Consider the following 22,261-nt stretch of genomic DNA (forward strand, 5'->3'; position numbering starts at 1 on the left):
AAGATGAATAGGAACTCAAGCCGACTCTCAGCAACAGATAAACTAGCTTTTAACGGACAAAGCATTGAAATGCACGCTACCATCTCGTATATTACACCAACATTTTGATATCAAGTAAATGGTTCTGTTAATACTCAATAAATTGACACCATAGTCATACTGTAGCTAGTTCCTCACTAAGGCCAACATGTTTGCTGGGTAGATGTTTTGCCTCACTTCCTGCCCACTGAGAGAAATAAGGCGTATTGATAATACTGCCAATACAGTCTGCCCTAGCTTTACACAAATACAGTCAGGCAGCAGTCTATCTCAGCATCAGTTGAGTGTTGAGTATAAAGCCAAGTCCTGGACTACATCTTCCTTTCAGTTCAGAATATATCGTAGTCCAGTGAACTGATATTCAGTGTGATATAACAGACTAACCAAACCCATTCAATACACTTGGTGATAAGTTTTGTTTATAAAGGCGTCATTTTTGTCATGTTTTTAATGTAGACAAGGTTTTGCTCCACAGTTTGGACTAAACAGAAGGACCTGAATGCGAATGTTTCAGTTTCTTACTGTTATATATCACATATCTACATAACTGCGCAAACTAGCATATTAATTTGAATAGTTACTAAATTATTGGTATCACATTATCTTAAGGAGCACAAACTAGGGGTTATTCAAGTCTTGTTCTTTGTTCAGTTAAGCCAAAATAAAATGTTCAAAATTATTTATTTATATACATAACTGGAAGTGTGTTTCAATTATTAGTGGAAAATCACAAATAATTGCATTATTAGTTCTAATAATACACAATAAACACTGTTACCACCCTGTTATGCAAATGATTTAGTGCTGTTTAGTCACTAATGAGTGATTAGTAGAACCCATAGCACCTTAAATGTCCATTACACAACATCCAAGCTGGGGAGATTAGTTCATTGAACCCCTTTAACAATCAAATGCTGATAAACTAAACTCTCGTACGGAATATGTACCAACATAATGTGTTTTAACCAAAGTGCTGTAAAATGATACTGAATTAGTAATGTAACTTGACTCATTAAACACTTATTTAAAGCGTATTAAGCCTCTAATTAGTGATGAGTATAACCTCACTTACACTCATCAGTGGAGCAATGGAACACTTCTTGTTGTATTAATGAATTATTAATTAAACTCTTATTAATTCAACAAAATCACATAAATCAGCAAATCTGGAACTGTCTACAGCCCACCCAATTTAAAGTGCTGCCAGTTAGACTTACACACTGATAACAATAATATAGATTAACAGGGTGGTAACAAAGTATTTATTGTGCAAATTACCACTAATGACATTACAGACTTTTAGTTATGTGCAATAAATGATGAATAAAGAATAATGAATAATAGATAATCAATGAAGCTTAATTCACAGTGAATATACAATTCGGAAATGTTTAAATTCAGGCTTTATTGAAAAAAAGAGCAAAACTTTAATTAAAGCCCTAATTTCTGTTCCTTAATATAATGTGTTACCGAATCATTTCTAGTAGTTACTTAAGAGTAATAGCTAAATAATAAGCCTGGCATTGGAAGTGTTAACTGTTTTAGTAGACATATGGACTTTATTATTTAGTATTACATACTTTAGTATCACATGCTGACCCTGAAACATCTCATTAAACTGGTATTAATGTCTGTTGCATATTTAATCATGTTTAAACCGCCCAAACATCCAGATCTTATTTCTTCACTCTATTATGCCGTGATTATTTTACCTTATTAAAGGATATGTTTAATGCATTAGGATTACCATCAGAAAATACAAATCAGGAAATATGTTGAGCTTGTCATTTTAAATGTATGGTAAATTATCCACGCTTATGGTTTCTTCCATTGATATTCATGAATTCATTTCAAATACCCAGAGATAGAAAACAGGTCTGTTTGACATTGCTTTAAATCCAGATATAAACCTCTGTGAGGGCCAGGATGGTACACATATAAACAGATTATATATGAAGTCCCTTTGTTAGTTTGGATTTGGAGGCTCTATATGAAGATTGACATTGTAATGTTGATTCATGCTTATGTTTAAGTCCTGAGTTTTCTGCAGAAGCGAAGGCCGTACTACTGCTCACTCCAAACACAAGCTCACAAAAGCTGTTTTTGGATTTTTATGTATGAAGTACCCAAAGTGACTCACCAAAAAGTCTAATTTAAGCCATTTCTCATTTACAACAAATGTAGGCAATCAGACAAGACCGGTTTAGTCTCTCTTTTTTTGGTTGTTAGTTTGTTTTGCCTTAAAGTCTTTTTTTTTTTTTTTTGCTGACATAAAAGTCTATTACAATCAACATCCTGTGACATATTTCTAAGTGAAGTTAAGTTTCTTCACGATTGGTAGGGGTGGTAAGAGGGAGAACATGTTATATTAAAATAAATGTTAGGTTAAATTTCATATTTACTTATTTGTATATATATATATATATATATATTTCCTTTTTTATATTTTATTTTGTATATATATATATAATTATATATACAAAATTATATAATTATTTCTTTATTTATATTGATATTTTATATGTTAAGCTTAAGGATTATTACACACTAAATCATATTATTTAGTAACTACAGGGACCTGTGTACAAACTGGTGAGGCTATTCTTTGGTAATAGAAGTTTACAGTAACACTTATGGCCCAGAATCTGTTGAAGGGGTAAACAGAACAAATGAACTTGTTTAAAGCTGTTTTAATTCAGAAAAGGAAATAAGTGGAAATCCTCACCATCTGTCACTGGTGGAACTGTGTGATAGCGAGGGAATTACTGTTTCTATTTTGCTTACCTAAACACATGTAATGCTAAAAAATGTTCAAGACGTTTTGTATTAGAGACGTTTGAGTGGGGTGTAAACTGGAGCTCTCAAGTTGAAAAGCTGTGAACTAGATTGCTGTGTAGTAGGTCAGAGACATGAACCTACAAGGTTAAACATTTTATTTCATTTTTTAAAAACTTATTTACATTACAAGTTTATTCAATATTATTTTTTTACATATTGCCAGATAGACATATATATACCAGCAGCACACACCTTTCACTGATGTGTCATTTTGAACAGTCATTGAGCTGTGAGCAGGCTCACTGGATCAGCAGCTGATTAAATATGAAATAACAAACCATTGACACTGTGTCTTCACACATGGCGGATTCAGAGACTTTCCTGAATGCATGAGAGAACCCTGTTTAATTGGCTCAGTGGGGAACAGAATCCACTTCATTGCTGGCAATCTGTTTAGTCAATGAGTGAAATGAACAATACAGTGAGGTATTGATGAGTGCTTGATTCTGAAAAAAAAATACTGTACTTTAGATGCTGATTGTGAAATTCAGGTTTATTAAAAAAATCACTTTTCATTTAATCTCTTTAGTGTATGGTAATGATCTCTTTATCAATGTACATTTATATTAAATTATCTTCAAAAGTGTCCAATATATTTTCCTGGCTTACCAAAACATAAATTCTCTCAAAATAGAAAATAGAAAGCCAGTTATTCAAAATAGTATCTGGTGCATTGACTCATAATCTAGTATAGAGAAATTCCTTTCTGGACAAAATGGTAAATATTTGGTGGGATTCTCAATACAAAGTACGGCAATTTCGGACTGGTGTGCTTGGTAGTACTGACTTGACTGCAAGTTTGACTCGCGAGTACAAACTTCCAAGGACGGGAGGGCGCTGTACGGCCATTTTGCAATTGGAATAGGTGCATGGTGTGTAATGCATTCTGGGATTTTTGGCTGTGGAACTTTTGAAAGGAACAGTAGTGGGACTGCAACTGATGACGTTTCCCCAAGTCCACAGAAACACAAGTAACAGACAAGAATGCAGACTGAGAATCGGCCTTTATTCATTTCAAAATTGTATACAATGTATGTTGCTCCTTGTGGAAGGAGGTAGAAGAGCCTCAAAAGTGTAAAAGGAGGACACCACCAAGTGTAACCAATGAGCTGAGCAAACCTAAGGGTGAACCACAAACTACTCTTTGTGAGCTTGCCAATTGCTTTTGTCACAAAATAAATATGTAAAGATCATGATTTAAGAGCATGGATTTGTCCACAGGCAGTATTATCCAAAGCCTACCACTGGACAATGAGTCTGAATTACTAGGAGTGCTCCTCCTAGAGGCTCTTTGGCTAAGCACAGTTGTTTCTGATAAATCATTCAGTGCTAAAAAGCACTTAGCCAAGGTCAAAAAGGCAGGAAGGAGTGTTGAACAGAGGCTAAATGGCTGCAGTAGTAACACTCATAGGCATAGAGAAATGGAGTCCATGAATATACTGTTTACTGTGCTGTTAATTATAGAGTAAAGAGCTCCTTTGACTCATTGCTGCAGCTCATTTCCAATGGCCTTGGGGTGAGAAAGGGAGCTGGAAAGGCATTGTGGCTCCTCCTGGCTCTATTAGGCTTTAAATGTAAATATGCAGATATGAGTTTCTTCCCCTTCATATATGCAGATAAAGAATGGCTGTCTATACTTTTACATACAACAAGAATTTAACATTTTTAAATGTACAAAATCCTGTCATCAACTGGAAGAAGATCTCATTAAACATCATCATACATACACCATTGAAGTGCAGCCCAAGATATTCATAACATTTCTTACATATTTTATAATTCACAAGGAGCTCCTGTCCACTTGTAGTGCTGTTTGGTAAACACACACAGCCCAGCCAGTCATGTATTTATTTAGTGGACATTGTATGAATCCTAAAATGCTCTTTTAGTCACATATGTAGGAACCTAAGTTACTTACAATACTACACAAAAATATGGACATGCAGAAAAAAAGATATATACAGATATATCATGCAAATATGGACCAGCAGCTTCAGGTAATGTTCACATCAAGCATCAGAATGGGCAAAACATCTGATAGTTGGTCTAAAGGGCTGTTTTAAGTATTTCTAGGACTGCTGATCTTCTGGGATTTTCAGTACAATAGTCTCAGCATGGTGGAATAAAGAAACCCCATGCAGTGAGCATCAGTACTGCAGACTTATTAGCCTTGCTGATGACAGTGGCAGTGGAGATTGGTCAGACCGACTGGAGCTGACAGAAAGTCAACATTAACTCCGCTAACCACTGGAATTGGAATTGTAGTGAGCACAAAAGCATCTCAGAAAGCCCAGCACATCCAGTCTTGAGATGGATGGGCAACAGCAGCAGAAGACCATGTCAGGTTCCATGAAGTGTTTCTAATAAAGTGTTTATTGAGTGTATATTATAGCACTAAATTAAGCTACAGGATTTCATGTAATTAAAGACCTTACATATGGAAATGACAGGAAACTGTCACTGTCAAATGATGTTAAATAAAAAATAAAAATAAGTAGAAATAAATGTGGAAAAAAAAGGTTTGATCTGAGCCTGATGATGTGAAATATACTCTACATAATAACTTTTCCTATTACAGCCAGGCATTTGTGCTGCACATACTTTGTCAAATGAAAATGATGTCATTTTGTCCAGGCCATTTGGAAGTTTCACTTTTACCCATGAGTCCACTTTATGTTTTGAAGTAAATGAAGCATTAGGCCCGCTGCTTTAATAAGTCTGAAGGAGAGGACACCCAATAGGCATATCTCACCCACACAGTTAATCAGAAGCGAGCCACAAGGCTGACACAATGCTCCGCTTTCTTTGAAGTGCTTAAAAAAGTCGAATCTTTTCCTAGAAAAGACATGCAGCTCTGTAATTGCCTGGGAGTTGGATGCATTCGATTGCTTCTTTAAACCTCGTCTTCTATACCACCTTCAAAATGATCTCTGTGGGATGTGAAAGGGAATGCAATTTTGTTTCCAAATAACAAAAGAATGACTGAAAAAGACTTCATGTCAAAACATGCCTGACATGTTTGAGGATTTCTTTACAGTGTTTCATGTGGTTTTCAACCAGATCCACAAATCTACCTATTGTTTTTCCTTTATTCTTTAAGAATTTTATAATCAATGCTTTTGATGTGCTAAAAGCTTCTTTGATATTTTCCCCTCCGGTGTCAGTTTTCTATTAAGGATTTCATAGATTGTGAAACTCTCCCTACAGAAATAGTGTGCCAGCAATTTTGTAGTGTTGTTCAAAATCCCAACTGATTTTTTCACTCTCTATGTAGTTAACTGTTGCACACCCATAATGCACTGCAAAATGTAATGGACTTGGTAGCCTTGTTGATGATAGAGGTCAGTGGAGAATGCTCATAATGGTTGGAGCTGACAGAAAAGCTGCAGTAACTTTGATTGTGAACTTGATTGTATACTAGATGTACACTGGAATTTGCAGTGTATACCATAGTCGGGCGCCATATGGAGGGGAAGAGTTAGGATGATTCTAAGTGCCTATTATGGACAGGGGCCTTAAAATGTGTTAATTGAGTATTTTGGGGCCCAAAAACCAGCAAGCTGATCGGCTCTTTTTACTGAAGGGTGGGACTTTATCCTTAAACAGATGTCATGTTAAACATTATAAGAACTTCCATTAACATTTCACCTAGTGGCCAGTCTCTTTATTTTTAACGTCTCTGGTCAGACGTATCCCAAAGTGGCCCAAGCTGCCAGTTGCAAATACAAAATGAATGTAGATGTTTTTATATAAATAAACAGTGATAATAATAATACTGAATTGACAGTGCCATGAAAAAAAACATCAATTTCTTTTTCTAAATCAGTAACCTAGCTACTGTTCAACAGTTTAACAATAATGCAGTCGTGTTAGATTTATTTATGAGACAGCATATAAATGCATCACACACAAGTTGCTTTTTTAAAAAGCAGTGTGTTCAAACGTAGTGTCTGAAAATATTTGGTCATGCCATGTCAGTTCACTGTGTAGGAAACGCAAGATAATGAGTGAACTCTTCCGAATGCAGCTTAAGAGTTGTACACGTGCTGCAGTTAATATGCATTACCCACAGTGCTGATTGGCTGTCAGTATTCAGGGCTGGGATAGAAATATCTCAGGATTGAAATAGCTCAGCGCTCTAATGTGTTACCACAGCCTATCGCAAACTATTGTGAGTTCGAATCCCGTGGCTTGCTACGCCGCTCTGCTTGAGTCTAAGACAGCGCTATCTACTCTGGGTGTTAGTGCCATCTACTCTTAAGCGATGTTGGCTGGCACAGGCCTCAGCTGGTGCAGTGGAGCTGGGGACCCAGCCCAGCAATGTTCAAAAAGAGATGGCGGCTGGCTTCAGATGTATTGATGGAAACTTGTGTCAAGTCCTTACCCTCCTAGTGTCAGGGGGCACTTCTAGTGCTTGGGGGATTATTGGCAGTACCAAACTGGGAGAAAAACTTAAATATTTGCCAAATTTATGAAAAAAAAAAATGCAAGTGCATGAGCTACCTGTGTCCTTGTCAACATTTGTATGTGACAACAACCCAGCTAACAGAGAAATGTTCTAAGTACATTCACAGCAAAGTTTCAGGTAGCAGGAATGTTTTTGATTGCACCATTACAGAAAAATCTATCTAGAAATGTTCTGAGAGCAAGTGACAGAATAATGATTTGAATCCCAGCATCACTAGAACGTTTCTCACACAGCGCTCGCTGATGGACAAATACTTATTAAACAGTTATTAAATATGGAAATAATGAACATACAACACTACGCAGATATATTCTAATACCCAAAAAAGCTCAAAACATGAAAGAGATTTGACTGCTAATTTCCAGAGAATATCCTGAAAAAGTATTATCTGAAGACCTGCCCTTTCTTTCACTGAAGGAAATTCTCTAAATCTCACATATGCGTCAAGCTATGGGCAGCAAATTCACTAATAGGCTGTTCTTGTTTCCTCCCATAGCGAGAGTCAAGGTTAAGCCGTGGTGTCTCCAGTAAACAATATGGATTGGTGTTGTGAGTGTGTTTACTGAGGCGTGATGCAACTGTTTCTTACTTCCATACAGAAACAAAAGTTGAGAAAGTGCTTAAAAAAGTGTAAGCGCTCTAAAACAGTATCTGACTCTTTCTTTAAACATCCAAGCAGCTTGCAGTGCTCATAGACATCTCTCAGATGTGTGTGTATATTTATGCATACTGACTACAAAGACAGGGTACCAAAGACACAGCAAAGATAAATTCACCTCTGTGTGTGTGTGCTCAGTCAATGCAACTGGAAGCAGTTCACATAAATCTCACTACACTTCTAAACACACCTATAATGTCTACATATGAGAAGTTAAGTGATTTTACCCCCAAAAGCATGTAGAAATTGTTTAACATAAAATTAGTCAGCGACTGATTGTGCAAGTTCTCCTACTTAGAAAGATGAGAGAGGTCTGTAATTTTCATTATAGGTACACTTCAACTATGAGAAACAAAATCCAGGAAATCACAATGTAGAATTTTTAAATAATTTTTTTGTAAATTATGGTGGAAAATAAGTATTTGGTCACCCACAAACAAGCAAGATTTCTGGCTCTCACAGACCTGTAACTTCTTCTTTAAGAAGTTCTTCTGTCCTCCACTCGTTACCTGTATTAATGGCACCTGTTTGACCTCAGTATCTGTATAAAAGACCCCTGTCCACAACCTCAAACAGTCAGACTCCAAACTTAATCATGGCCAAGACCAAAGAGCTGTCGAAGGACACCAGGAAGAAAATTGTAAACCTGCACCAGGCTGGGAAGAGTGAATCTACAATAGGCAAGCAGGCTGGTGTGAAGAAATCAACTGTGAGAGCAATTGTAAGAAAAGGGAAGACATACAAGACCATTGCTAATCTCCCTCAATCTGGGGCCCCACGCAAGATCTCATCCCGTGGGGTCAAAATGTTCATGAGAACGGTGAACAAAAATCCCAGAACTACACGGAGGGACCTGATGAATGACCTGCAGAGAGCTGGGACCAAAGTAACAAAGGCTACCGTCAGTAACACACTACGCCGCCAGGGACTCAAATCCTGCAGTGCCAGGCATGTCCACCTGCTTAAGACAGTACATGTCCAGGCCCATCTGAAGTTTGCCAGAGAGCGTATGGATGATCCAGAAGAGGATTGAGAGAATATCATCAGGTCAGATGAAACCAAAATAGAATTTTTTGGTAAAAACCCAACTTGTCGTGTTTGGAGGAAGAAGAATGCTGAGTTGCATCCCAAGAACACCTTACCTACTGTGAAGCATGGGGGTGGAAACATCATGCTTTGGGGCTGGTTTTCTGCAAATGGGACAGGACGAATGATCCGTGTTGAGGGAGGAATGAACATGGTGATTTATTGTGAGATTTTAAGCCAAAACCTCCTTCCATCAGTGAGAGCATTGAAGATGGAACGTGGCTGGGTCTTCCAGCATGACAATGATCCCAAACACATCGCTTGGGCAATGAAGGAGTGGCTCTGTAAAAAGCACTTCAAGGTCCTGGAGCGACCAGGTGGCTCCCTCATTCATAAAACCACTGCCGCTGGTTTAACCTCATCTGTCATCAAGGGATGACCACGTATGCAGTTCAGTCACCTAACCGCTTGCTCTTGTGACTCTGAATGCTTTGAGTGTAATGGAAATAATGAGGTCTTTGCTGCAGGCTCTGTCCACTGTAGGTCGGGTTTCTAGATGTTTCTCTTGTATGGCATCTGTGTGAATGCGGTGATCAATGCAAGTGAGGGTAAAATAAAGAGAGCAGGGCACCTCCTGTCCGCATCGATCATGCTCTGAGGGGAGGCTCATGGAGCCCGCTCAGTGAACTCTATCGGCATAAAAGCAAAAAGGCAAACGGTCATCACATGCTAACAGCACAGTCATGCTGCATGCAGTTCTGCCCTCAGTGTATGAACAAGGGCAAAATGTACATAAGGATAGATAGACACAGACAGACAGATAGATGGATTTACTTTATTGATCCCAAGGGGATGTTTCTTGATGCAGGAAAGGAACACTCAATGCCATGTAAGGCATCAGTTCAAAGCCAAATGGTTTGTTTGATTGTCATATAAACACTGCAGTTAAGACCCCTCAGACTTTGGCCCACTGTAGGGTCGTAATTTAGGTAGACCCAAAAGTTTATGGACACTCACCAGTTTTGGCTTTCTCACATTTCTTATGAAATTAACTCTGAAATGAATTACTCTGAAAGTAACATCTTGGTGATTTTGGAACATTGCTGTGAACACTTGATTGTGTTCAGCCACAAAGTGGTAGTGAGGTCAGGTATGGATTTTGCAAGATTAGTTCTGGATCACAAGTCATATTAGATGTTGTTATATTAGAGTTCTGTCACTCCAGAGAATGCAGTCCCACAACCTAGGAGGCCTGAAACTCTATGTACTGTATACTATACACCAACCGGCCACTTCATTACAACCATCTTCTTGTTTCTACACTCACTGTCCTTCATATAAGCTCCACTTACCATATAGGAACACTTTGTAGTTCTATAGTCACAGACTTCAGTCCATCTGTTTCTCTGCATTCTTTGTTCACACTAGATGATGGAATCCTTTCACCCTGTTCTTCAGTGGTCAGGAGCCCACAGTCCACCAACCAAAAATATCCAGCCAACAGTGTTCTGTGGGCAGCAGCGTCCTGTGATCACTGATGGAGGACTAGAAGATGACCAACACAAACTGTGCAGCAACAAATGAGCTTCCATGTCTGACTTTACATCTACAAGGCGGACCAACTAGGTAGGGGTGTCTAATAGAGTGGGCAGTGAGTGGACACAGTGTTTAAACACTCCAGCAGCAACACTGCTGTATCTGATCCACTCGTGTTCGGTGGCAGACTAACATGCCACCATTACATCAGTGTCACTGCAGTGCTGAGAATGACTTACCACCCAAATAGTGGTTGGTGTGGCGCAACAGATAACACCACTACCTGCCAGTGAGCTACTACACCATGCAGCACCAGCTGATATAATATACAGTGGGTGTAGAAACAAGGAGGTAGGGGTATATATGAGCAACTGAAATCCTGTCTGCAGTGCGTCCATATCAGAATTCAGCTAAATTATTGAGGAAGTCAATAAAAAACACTTTAAATGGAAGATAATCCAACTTTCCATGTGTTAAACTCATGAATTACATGTTTACATAAATATATCTTGTGGACGCTAAATGCTTCAGTAGATACAGGTCATGAACCATCATATTTACAGCTGTTTATGCCAGACATTTAGACTTAATTTCCTTCCATTTTGGCTAAAACACCTGGAAACAACATGGATTCTGGGGTTAATAAACACAACTTAATGGACGACCCAAGTATCAGACATTTGGCTTTAGACCCATGATCCGAATTACTCACTTTAGAGGATTCCATTGGTTTTCTGCCCTTGTGCCCACAGTCTGCAGTCAATTCAGTGTCTGCTCTTAGGTCAGAACCAGTAATTTACTACTATCTCAGCTAGATACAGGCTACTGCTGTATTGTGTTGCACCACAGACCTGAAGAAATGCCTTCTCATTCCAATATATACAAGCCATAGCACTTCTTCAACTTGAACTTGAACTTCTAGATTCCACAACCCCTGGTAATTTACCTCTATATCAGCGATACTGGCTGCTGCTCGGTGTAGTGTTGTATAAGGTGGTGCTGTATTATGTTAGACCATAGGCCTGAAGAACCGACACCCCATTCAATCTATGGTTCCTATTACCACTACTGTGAAGAAACTTGGTATAGCGTTCGCAAATATGATAAGTAAATAAGTAAATAACACTGAATGGCTCCACACTAACAAATGGTGGAATTCCACCTTTATTAGTGCAGTGCTGTCTCCAAGCCTCCTCCTGGAGAGGTACCTTCCCACACCCCCCCCCCCCCCCATCCACCCACCCACCCACCCAAATCTCTTACGCTAAATCCAGCTAATCAAAATCCAGCTTCTACAAAGAATTATTAGCTGAATCCGGAGGTAGATTAGGCTTGGATTCGAAACACTTCAGGAAGCAGATCTCCAGGAACTGGAGGTTGGCTTAATGGTACAACATAATCCCTGCAATCAAGCAACCAAGGTTAATCCAGAACCGGACTCCATTAGAGACTTTTTCACACCCAGATTAGTCCTAAACCCAGGCTACGAATGACGTTCAGTGGTGCATCCGCACTGAGATTTTAATTGGGTCCAAGAAAGGTCCCATAAAGCAGCACCAGGTGTGTCCAAGTCAGTGCAGCCCTGTACGAGAGCCTGAAACTCCAGCTGAGAGTATAAGTTCACCTCGTGCTGCACACCTGCAGTCCGCCAGGCACCTCTTGGGCTTTGTCCACGATCATTACCGTGCCTGCTTCATGCTGTACCTCGTTTGTGCCATCCGGAGATCCACCCCCCTCTCCCCCTTCTCCCCCTCCCCCTCTCCCCCTCCCCCTCCTTTTTCACGCTCTTGAGTTTTACTCTGGTGCCTTCGCGCTCTGAAGCTGCACTGCGCATGCGCGTCGTGCACCTCGCCTCGGCGCTCCTTGTGTGTCTCTCTGGCTTGTTTTGAAACTGGAGATGCCAGCTGGACGTCCAGAGTAGAAACTGGAGACACGGGATTGCCAGCGTGCGCGCGCGCACGGATTCTCTGCGACGACTCTTGGATTGATTGGAAAAAAAAAAAAAATCCAAGGGAGCTCAATATGGGAATGCAGAGTTGAGCAGGAGCTCGAGCTCAACTGTGGGGAATATCTCTGTCGCGTGAGGCGCGTGAGGCTCGTTTGCAGCCCAACTTTGGAGGGGGAAAGCTGTGCGCGCTCTGCGGGGAGAGGGGAGGCAAGGCGATGCAGTTTTGCCCCACTTGCGCTTGCGTCGATTTGAGGGAATGAAAGAGCACGATGGTCCAGAGCGACCCGGTCCTAAAGGGCGTCTGTGGGAGCGAAGCTGAACGGGACAGAATGGATACGGTTCCACTTATCAAGGTAAGAGCAGCAGCTCTAACGTCTGCGCCCTCGATTTTTTTTTTGGGGTGTGTGTGTGTGTGTGTGTGTGTTGGGGGGGGGGAGTGCTGTTTTTAGCTCGTTTATCATGCTAAAGAGTGCCAAGCAGTGCCAGACGCATCTGAGATCTGATGTTGGCGACCAACAAGCTCGGAGGCTGGAGATAAGGAAAGTTGTCAGTGCTTGAAAAATACAACCTCTCTGGAGGGAGAGAGAGGTGTGGGACCGTGGATGGTTAAGGGTCATAAAAGATGCATTACTGTAGTACGTAGATTTAATGTCCCCTAATCTTGACGCGCAGTCCCACTGGGGTGCAGGCTCCCCATCGCTAGTAAAGTGCGTTTAATATCTGGAGGTGTGCTGTCAATCAGCTGTAATTGGGGTTTATTGGAAGGGTCTACTGAAATAAACCAATAAACCGTCGTGCAGAGCCAGCCTGGCTGCGTTATGAGCAGTGGGTGTAATGTGCGCAAATTGTCTGTTAAAGTGGTGTTGGGTCCGTTTAAGCTTGCCTGCGTTTCGCCTGGATTTCGTTGTGTTTAGTGGCTGTGAGTGTTCAGGTTAATGCATAATCCGCATTGAGTTCATTCTCCTGATTGACGACGGTTATGTGGCTCACTTTTCTCAGACGAACATGGCAAAGGTAAATGTGCGTCTGTTACATGCTGCACCTTTTTTAGGGAGTGGTGTGCGTATGTGTGTGTGTACGGGTGTGTGTGTGTGTGTGTGAGAGAGAGAGAAAGAGTGAGAGTAAGAGAGAAAGAGAGAGAGAGAGAAACGCAGAGAGACAGAGAGATCCTCCACATAGACTTCCATCTAGAAGGTGCTTTGATCAATTAAAAAGATCAAACAAGATCTAGCAAAATGTATGTTTTCCATATTAAGCCTAGCCCTGATTCTAAACTGCATCGTCTACAGCCGTCTAGTGCCACTTCTAATCCACTAGACTGCTTTGCTTGCCTTGGAAACCAGTGCTGAATTCAAGGAGGATTAATGGCACGTCACTGTTGGTTTTCAGGACCACGGACAGCACCAGCCTCTCGCCTGCGTTTTCTCTCAGACAATATATAAGAGTGAAATAAACTGTTTAGCATACTGTTTAGTTTAGAGTCTTTGAGATAAATACAGTATTAATAAGTGGAACTGCTGAGGTGCCAAATGAAACAGCAGGTTCTGTATACTACACATAATTGTTTGATGATTTGAGGCTCATTATTATATTCTCAAGGCCGTGCCATCGAGTCAGATCCAACTCCTGGCAACCATATGGATAGTGTTTAGTGTTTTTCAGATGCTTGTGTCTTCTGTTAGTTGTGGGGCACAGAATAATAGTATTATATCTATAATAAACAGTATATCCAGATTTTTAAGCAGCTATACAGTGATCAGCCATAACATTAAAACCAGACAGATAGGGTAAATAACATTGATTTTCTTGTCACAGTGGCGCCTGTCAAGCAGTGGGATTTATTAGGCAGCCAATAATGGATCTCAGCTACTTTGACAATGGACAAATTGTGACGGCTAGATGACTGACTCAGAGAATCTCCAAAAAAAAACTTGTTTTATAGGATGTTCCTGGAATGCAGTGGTTAGTGCCATTGATGTAAACCATGAAGGCCCAAACTCTCAAGTCAGAGGACTTGAAATATCTGCTGCAAACGTCTTTGTGGACCTTCAGAGGGCTTGTGGGGCTGTTTTGAGGGCACGAAGGGAACCTACACAATTGTTTTAATGTTATGGGTGATCAGTATACAGATTTGTTTAAACTACTACTACGTTAGATATTAATTGCTTGCATTATGGATTGGATTAAATGTATTATTTTATGCAAGAAATACTAAATTGAAAAAACGAATTGAAAATTGACAAAAATGGCATCTGATAGTGATAGCCCTAGTCAGGTAGTATGAGTTTTCACTTATACAAAATACAGTTTAGAACAAAGGCACTATTATAATGTTTACCATTAGTGGAATGTCTTGAATTATTGCCCTGCACCAAAGGTCGATCTTGGTCTTGACCTTGAAGTCTGTACTCTGCTAAATCATAAGGCAGTAGTGTGAATGGAGTACTGGAACAGACTGTTGAACAATTGAGCAGAAATGTACCTTCTCAACTCATTAATGTAAATTGCCCACTGATTGACCCTTCATTAACCTCTTATTAGATTCAAAGCCATTTCAGAGCCACAATGAGTCTGACTGATCCTACGCGTTATGCAAATACATTGGTGGACTTGACTGGTGCAAGCGTTGGTGTTTTTGTCCTGCTGTCTTTTCATGTACTGCTTAGTCTAAAGAACAGACACTATCTTTAGCTAGTGTAATCTCTGTCTCTTAGGCAATTATGACTAAAGCCCCTGCAAAGAACCTTCAAGACCATGGTGGCTGAACTGAATGTTTCCTCAGGAAAGCTTGCTAGAGACCTCTAAGCAACCCCTCTGACACATGCTATATCAGAGGCATACCAGGCCAGGAAAACTGTTGGGCTAATCTGAGAGTCTGGCATTGGAGAGCTTCACTGGCCTGCAGAGGATTAAGGAAATTTCCCTAATGAACTTAGAGTTAAAGCCTTTTCACCCACTGGACCCAATTTACTGAGGCTGCAACAGAGCATGCTGGACTTTGCAAGCAAATACAACTGTCTGAGGTGGGAATTACACTAGAACTGGCAGATGTTCTCTTAGCTTACTGCTGATTATAACTATTAAGATAGGTGGGCTCTGTAAAAAGTCTGTTCTTGTGCTCAGGTGTTTTTGAGATATCTATTTGTGGCTTTGTATATGTATTTCAGGAGGAATCCACCCACATGAGGTTGTATTTGAGTAGAGGAATTTCTGAACCATCAGAACACCATAAACCTAGGGATAATAGTGGGCCATGATTATAGCTTTTATAAATGACATCTTTGTTTGCTAACCTCTGCATTTTACCATTTCAAATGCCAAGAGTCTAAGTCAAGGTCAACCTAATGTTTGCTTATGCTTCTTTATGTTTAACTGCCATATTTGGGATTGCATTTACAACGTACATGTAGTAGCAAAAGCATCAAGGGGCACATTATGACCTGCAAATCCCTCTGCATCTCCCAAGCCTCATATGAACTGCACTGAAGTGCTGAAATATCATGAACATTCAGTCCTGATAACGTTCCCCTTGTCATGGTAGCTTTAAAGGTCAGATAGAAAGGAAGATATGATCTTTAAGGACTACAGAGTCAGTGTAACACCAGATGTAGCATTTACTCAGAGGCATTTAACCCAGAGCAGTTGGAAATAAGCTTTCTACCAGTACATCTAGCCATAACATTAAAACCACTGAGATGTGAAGTGAATAACATTGATTATCTTGTTACAGTGGCACCAATCAATGAGTAGATATTTCAGGCAGGAAGTAAACAGTCAATTCTTCAAGACAATGTTTTGAAAGCAGGAAACATGGGCAAGCGTAAGAACCTGAGCCACTTGGGCCAAACTGTGATGGATCGATGACTGGGTCAGAGCATCTCTAAAACTTTAGGCAAGTCGTGTGGGGTTTGTCTGGTATACAGTGGTCAGTGGTCCACAGTGACCAAAAGTGCTCAGAGTAAGGAAAAACAAGGTCATGAACTCATGGAAGGCCAAGGTGTATTGCCGAGATTCATGGAGGCCCCACCTTAGAATTCACAGGGCTTGTAGGATCTGTTGCTAACGTCTTGGTGTCAGATACCACGGGACACCTTCAGAGGTTCTCGTTGGGTCAGAGCCATTTTGATGGCACACAGGCCAAAATCTGAGCTACTTTGATTATGGCCAAATTGTGATGGCTAGAGGACTGGGTCAGAGCATCTCCAAAACATTAGGTGTTAGAATTGTTCTCTGTATGCAGTAGTTAGTGCCATTAATGCAATCCAAGGAGGCCCAACCTCGCAACCCACAGGTGAGTGCCAAGCCACAGATCTGCAGCAACCATCTTGGTGGACATTCAAAGGTCTTGTGGAGTCAATGCTTGATGGGTGTGGAATTGGTGTACATGTCTGTGTCTGGGCAAGTTTAAGCTAATAATTGACTTATTCGAGCCATCTGTTGGTTTTAGAGGACCATCAGGAGGCTCACCAGACCACAGACTACTTCTATCTGTTCACTGTAGGAAAGTGACTAATGTGTAATGTGATGTTGTGAATGTTGTTCTATGATGAATTACTTCAAATAAACAAATGCTGGCAAAATCCCATTCAGCGTAATGAATCTAGATTAGGAGTTTAGATCTGCTACATAACATTGAGCTTCCAGCTTGAATGCAGCTCAACCAAGTTGGACTGTCTTATTACAACAAATTAAAACTAGCCTGGTTGGAAACAAAAACACATCTGTCACCATGCTAACATTGGCATGAATACACACCACGTGATCTACAATATTTGTCCAAATGTTTGTGGACACCCCTTCTAACAAATACATTTAGCTACTTTAAGTTGCACCCATTGCTGACACATATGTGACACAGCTTGTCTAATCCTAGTAGAGAAGTATTGACTCTCTGGAGCAGATACACATGAACCTATTGGCATCGTGCCTTATGTCAGGTGTAGGCTAGATGGGTATGAAGTCCTCCAGCATTGAGCTGTGGAGCAGTGGAGCTGTGTTCTCTGGAATGATGGATGGTGCTCCATCCAATATTTTGCCATTAGTTAGGGATGAGGTGGGGTGGTGATCATCCAACATCCTGACCTCACTAATGTCTTCCATGGACAGTAGAGACAGTTACTCCAACAAAAGCAGGATGAACTCTTTCTTAATACCCTTTATTTTGGAAAAATGAATGAATGAGCAGGTGTCCCAATACACATTTTTCAAAAGTATCAATTGAAATTAATCACGCATTCTAAATCATTTTTACAAAAAAAAAAAGTGCTTCTCTTATTTATTCGAATGGGCCTTTTTGTGGATCCTGATGAAGGCCCGGGTAGGCTGTCATGCTTCACCACATTGTTTTAAACTTTATATATTATATAAAGTATATATATTTCCTCAGAGATAGAGTGTCTGGGATTATTTTTTGTTCTGGCAGTTATTGTTTATATCTTTTGGGATGTATATTGATTTCTTTACCTTAACAACTCCTAGTGTGAAGCCCTTGCTTTGAATTTGCATCAGCCATGCCAGAGGAGCACCTGTCTTTTCATATTTTTTCATAACTCCCTGCAGGAAATCTTCCCTTCTGTTTTTTTCAGACTTTAAAGCTTTCCCAACCTAGCAACGGCTAATAGAGGACACATTTGTGGGTGGAGCACGGATAGAAATTACTTCTCCTCTTTCATGTCAAATTAAATCTTTGACGGTGTATGATATTGGAGGACCCATTTCTGTTTAAGCTTACGATAATGATGGACTGGATCATTTTTATGTTTCTATTCATAATAAAATTGGTCTACAATTACATTCTAAAGTTTGGACACTCCTGGTAAAATGATATGTCTTGTTGATTTTGTAAGTGAAACTAAGAAAGTGAAAGTTCACACAGATAACATTCTTCAGCACATTTTAATTGGCAAGTATGGTTCATTTTCTTACTTTTTAATATTAGGAAAATAAAACATCAAGTGTGGCACATACAAATGTTATGGCACATGTAATATGCTTTATTGTTCCCTCAAGGCAAGAAGTAAATGAACACTAAATTTATTAGTCAGTTTGTTTCCTGTAGATTTGTTCACCTAGAAAACAAGCTTGTCCAAACATTTGCACAACCTATACAGTTGGTGACATTGCGGGTGTTACAGAGCCATAAGGGAACATGACCACATAACTGCAGTGCCATCACTCTGTAGTGTTAGTGGAGAGCAGAGTTATATTAGTGTGAGGAGTGGGAGTCTCATATGGACACGGGCTGAGTGTAAAAAGAAGAAATCCTCTAGTAAGACAACCCAGAGACATTATAAATGAGAAGACCGGTTACTGGTTAAAATATGAATGGGTCATTCTGGTCATGGATTAACTCCAGCCCTTCAACAAAAAGAGTTAATCAGTTTGCTGGTTATAAATATTTGAAGACTGGCCTGGCCAATATATTTATTATTTTATAGTTATATTGATTTATATTATCTGTAAATAAAAAAAAAAAAAAAAAAAAAAAAAAAATATATATATAAATATATTATCTTAATCGTCGTCATTGTTAGTTAGCAAATGCATTAAACAACTTCAAGCTAATTTTATAAGCTGATACCTACATATGAATAATTTGGTAACTGAGCAAATCATAATCCAAATAATTGATTATTTGTTTCAGTATTACATTTTGTTATTGCAGCCCCTCTTTACAGTCCACTTATGATGTTGTAACGGTTGGATTTCAGGCTTCTAACATATGTCATATTAGCTGTAGCTAATAGAAGTAGAAGGGTATAGAAGCAGGTTTGGGAACAGAAGGTTACTAGTTCAATCCCCTGAACTGGCAAGAAAATGTGGGTGGGGGAGTAAGGGAACAGAGCTTTTTTCAAGGTTTAAGTTCAAGGCAAGGTACCAAACCCCCAGGGCCCCCACTTGGAGTGTGTGTGTACATGCTGTAATTGCTTACTACAATTAGAAACCTACTTTACAGCCACTGAACAGCAGTGAACACACTAATAATCACACTCACACTAGTGAACAGGGCAGTAAGAACCTCAGCAGGAGGTAGAGTTGAGGAGCAACAGAGTTCAAGGGCACTTTCTTCACACCCCCTCCCAATCTTCAATTCTTGCCGGTCCAGGGGATTGAACCAGTGATCTTCTGGCCCAAAGCTTTCCAAGTGTTCACTGCCATGGATGGATAAAATGTGGAGGCTACATTTAGTAGCCCTGATGTTCACTTTCACTACAGTGGTGGATTGCATCAGTGAGCTTTAGGTGCCCATGGCCCTGGCGCCAGTTCACTGATTGTTCTTCCTTGGAGCACTTTTGGTAGGTACTGACCACTGCATAGGATGAACACCCTACAAGACCTGCCTGATGTTTTAGAGATGTTCTGACTCAGGCTCTTGTCAGAGTGGCTCAGATTCTTATGCTTGCCTATTGTTCCTGCTTTTAACACCATCATCCCCTTCGAGAACTGGCTGTTCACACACTGCCTAGTATATCCCACCACTTGACAGATGCCACTGTAGATGAAGATAATCAATGTTTTTCATTTCACTTATACTAATGTTATGGCTGATCGGTGATCCACTACAATGACAACACAAGTCAAGCGCTTGGGCAGGATGCAATTAAATAGTCATGAGTCAAAACTCTGAAGTGCATGGACTGGAGGTTAATAATAAATTGTTGTAGTGGACCGAAGATGACATACATATTGTGCTTGTCTTGCTTGTCTCTTGCTCTGAGGAAGGCTAATGCAGAGCCCCAACACCTAACGCTGATCTGAGGTCAGGCATGCTGTTGTGCTGATGATGGGAATGATGAGGGTGGGGATTGCGAGGGCTGATTCCTGACAAGAGCAGAGAGGAACTGGAGCAATGGCACCTCAGGGACAAGGAACAGAGCAGAGATGGACTGTGCCTGGCAGCCACACACTGAATTAGATGCCCCTCTTGGGATGCTGGAAAATGGTTCTCAATCTTACTGTGAAATATGAGAGTCTGACCATTAGTACAGCGTTTCAGCTGGCCATGTGACCCCGGTGCTCCTGAGAAAACGAAGGCCATTATTCTTGTGTTTAAGAATGAAGCACGGGCCGTTTTTAAGTCATGCAAACTGAAGCTCCGCCTCTGTCGGCTGAGAAGTAATGCCGAGCTTGACAGGCAGATGTGTCATCGTAGGCCTGATGAGAAGAAATATGTGGCTTGGCACTCTAATTTGGTGGCACTGGCTGTTAGCAAATGCTATGCGAGGTGAATGCATTGGTATTCAGCTTACTGTATGCATTATACAAATGTGCTGTTTTAAGTAGGAGTTTTCAAGGTATTTTGGTCAATGTATGCAAACAGTATGCATGTATTCACTTTTTAATGCATTTTTCGTGTGTTTGTTTTGTTGATGCTAGTGTTAATTTCTCCCATAAGTGGTTTTCTGCATCCAGTGGCCTACTTTCCACTCTCAGTGTGAGTGCAGAAAGCCTCTACTCCATGCATAACATCTCATCGCTATTTAGAGGGTTAAATTCAATTCTAAACGCCTTGGAAAAAGTGATTTATCATCTCATTATCACCATGAAGGCTACAAAATAATTGTTTTCTACCTCTTCCAGGGATCTTAAAATGTTTATGTATTCTTATATTTATATATTTATCAATGCTTAGCATATTGCTCCTCAAACATGAAAGTGGCAGACTGGGTGCTTACCCAGTTTTCCTCTATAAACGTTTTAATGCATTGCTCGTAGGCTCTTTGCAGGCAAATGCAATGTGTTATATACTACTGGTGTTAAACATCTTTCATATTTATGTTTAAAACAGGCAAGCCAAGCCTATTGGGGCTTAATTTCTCTGTACAGCAAAAGTCACAGACATTCAGAGCGGCTATTCAGAGACCACACAGCTTTCTTTGTAGCCGTGGTAAGCTCTATCCCCTTAGTGAGATCAGTGTGGGCCGCCTTTCTACCACTGCTTTATTAGTTAATTACATCCAGCTGGCTGAGGCTCTTTACAAAGTTACAGTGGCTGTTGGCTAGCCAAGCTGACACACCGCAAAGACCCCAGTTTTGTTATAAACAGTGTTTAAAATAAAGGTTCTTGGCTTGTATGTGCGGTTCTAGGAAAAATCTTCAAATTGGTATAGAATTGCTATATATGTGGGGGATCATACATCTTGTTTAGTACAAATCTATTAGAATAATAGCCTACTTTTAATAGATTATATAGGAAAACAGCAGTGTTTTTTCTTCACCCAATATTTTTTTAATGGCCCATTTACTACAGTTTTCTTGTATTTTATAGAAGTTCACATATGATGCTTTAATTGGTGAGAATTCAAACTTGTTTTTGCCTTTTTAAATGTCTTTATCCTTTAAAATTAAACAATCTGTATATCTTACTGGAACCTCTGATTAGCGGCCCTGTTTCGTGCCTCATTCAAGGAGCAATCAGGTCTCAAACATTCCTTATAACCCTAATGTGAATGTGGTGATGTAGGCCTACACAACAAGCTCAAGTGTAAAAAAAAATAAATTAAGGGAAGTTAAAATTATATGGGGCATTATTTTGATTGAAACATTCAATTAAAAAATACAACATACTATTATGACTGTATTGTGAGCTACAATATGCATATCCGTCATCTAAGCATTGTCCTGTGAAAATTGAGGTTTCGACTACTTTTGGAGATAACCATGTTTTCCATTCAATTCAACTGCAATTTATTTTGGTCAATTTTCTACAGGCCAGTCTTCAACTACAGACCCTCTGTAGTCCAATTCA

General features: G+C 40.0%; 1 protein-coding gene across 2 annotated transcripts in view; it reads left to right on the top strand.

Annotated features, from left to right (window-relative positions):
• The first annotated feature begins 12,441 nt into the window (after positions 1 to 12,441).
• The window catches only part of LOC140564053 (leucine-rich repeat and fibronectin type-III domain-containing protein 2), a 155,484-nt gene continuing 145,664 nt past the window's right edge, over positions 12,442 to 22,261 (top strand). For both annotated transcript variants that reach the window (XM_072689114.1, XM_072689115.1), the window contains exon 1: positions 12,442 to 12,866. The gene's annotated coding sequence lies outside the window, so the exon portion shown is untranslated. The remainder of the gene's footprint in view (positions 12,867 to 22,261) is intronic.

This window comes from Salminus brasiliensis, chromosome 10 (genome assembly GCF_030463535.1).
Source record: "Salminus brasiliensis chromosome 10, fSalBra1.hap2, whole genome shotgun sequence".
Lineage (NCBI taxonomy): Eukaryota > Metazoa > Chordata > Actinopteri > Characiformes > Bryconidae > Salminus > Salminus brasiliensis.